We start from the raw sequence: 1,929 nt of genomic DNA, 5'->3' as shown, positions 1-1,929 counted from the left end.
GCCCCTTTGGATCACTACGTTTGTATCTTTAGGGTAAATACCCAGTAGTGCAACTGCTGGATCATAGGGCAGTTCTATTTTCAACATTTTGAGGAACCTCCATGCTGTTTTCCAGAGTGAACAATATTTTAAAATTTTAACCTATAATTTGTCTGTACTTCTGGTACCTATTAAATGGTTTGCAGATGCCAAAGAAAGAGGAACTTTGATGCATAGGATGGATGGACTGGAGGAAGAAAAATGGTAGGCGGGGAGACGGAAAAGAAGTCCAGTGGATTAGTAGCGGTCTGAGATGGTGACAACAGAAACGAAGCTAAAAAGATAGTTGCAAAACATACTAGAAAGACAGAGTTTCTTGATGTTTTGACAGAATAAATAACATGAGAGGAGTCTTTAAGGAAGAGGAGTCATTAAGGAAGACTTTGAAGTTCTAAGATGGGGGCGGATAGTTATATCAACAAAAACAAGAGAGTAAGCAGGAGATGCTGGTTTATCCTAGAAATTGAAGGTTCCAGTATAAACATATTGCATTTGAAGTTAACATACTAATGGCCAAGTAAAGAAGAATATTTTGAATAAAATTAAAGTACCGCTTGTACACAGATGCTTCTAAAATGTTAGAGGATTGCTGGTTTCTGAATGACAGTAAGCAAATTACATTCATCATTTGCCTAACAAATTGACTTCATAAACAGACAAAGATAAATAACAGCTCACGCTCTGAATTAGCATGGTCAGGATTAATATGAACTCTATATGGGAATAATTATTACTACTAAATACTGTAGCATAGAAACGCAAACATTTAGTCTTCATAAATAATGATACTTGTCCCTATTTTGAATTGCCAAGAGACATAAATCTTTATAGTTTTCAGGATTTCATTTGTAGGTTTCACTGATGTTTTTCAGTATTTTTTCTGTAGCAGCAGATACGAAATTTTCCCCAAGAGTTGGCAGCAGTGCAAACACAGCTCTGTAATCACTATGAATCGTTATCTGTTTCCCTTCACTTGAGCATTCGCCTTTCTTAGATAATTAACACACAAACCCGCAGGCAAACACACACACACCCCCATGCCAGATCCTCGCTCACTGATCTCCCATTTCCCAAAAAGTAAAAACAGTTGAGATGGAGTAATGATTAGTAATTTTTGTCTTTATAGTAAAATTAAAGTTGGAAAACAAATGTTGCTTCTGGTTACATTGGAGCATTTTTCAATACTTTGATATTTCTTTATAAATAAACTAATTGCATCTCCCACTAACACCCACATATGTCATGTCAAGAGAGGATAATGCTATTGAGTGTCTTGTTCTTGGGGCCTCTAAGTCATTGGACTCTTGTCAGAGCACATGGTTACTGCATGGAATTAGTTCATTCAGATACCTGGCTAATATAAAATAGTTCAGAAACCTAGAAAGATGAAGGGAGACCCAGGGTTAAGGGTAGAGAGTGTGGAGCTAAGGAAGTATTCAGGCATTGACTGTGTAATGTTAACATCAACCAAACAGTTGATTTCATTACCAGGGAAGTGACCTCAGAACTCCTAATCTTTTACCAAACAGTAGTAATTATCCAGAGAATGGGCAGACATCGATCAGGACACATTCCTCAGTTAATGCCGACATGCTCAGCTAATGAGTGTAATGAAGTCAAATGTGAGAAATTCAGAGAAGCTGCACATACGGTGTGTCACCTGAGGGTCATTTAATCCCCAGCTCTGTCAGAGAGTCAGTAGAGAAGCTCTCAAGGGTCACTTAGTCTTTTTGAGGTTGCTCTCCTTTCTCTCTTTCTTCCTTCCTTTCTTTCTTTCTTTCTTTTTTTAAAGATTTTATTTACTTGACAGAGAGAGACACAATGAGAAAGGGAACACAGGTACAGGGAGTAGGAGAGGGAGAAGCCAGGCTTCCTGCCGAGCACGGAGCC

At 38.2% G+C, this 1,929-nt stretch overlaps 1 pseudogene; it reads right to left on the bottom strand.

Moving 5' to 3' along the window:
* The window catches only part of LOC132006435 (RNA-binding protein EWS-like), a 4,292-nt pseudogene extending 2,695 nt beyond the window's left edge, over positions 1-1,597 (bottom strand).
* Between the last annotated feature and the right edge of the window lie 332 nt (positions 1,598-1,929).

Source organism: Mustela nigripes, chromosome 18 (assembly GCF_022355385.1).
Source record: "Mustela nigripes isolate SB6536 chromosome 18, MUSNIG.SB6536, whole genome shotgun sequence".
Classification (NCBI taxonomy): domain Eukaryota; kingdom Metazoa; phylum Chordata; class Mammalia; order Carnivora; family Mustelidae; genus Mustela; species Mustela nigripes.
The sequence above is the reverse complement of the archived record's forward strand: the minus strand, read 5'-3'. Positions and strand labels throughout refer to the sequence as shown.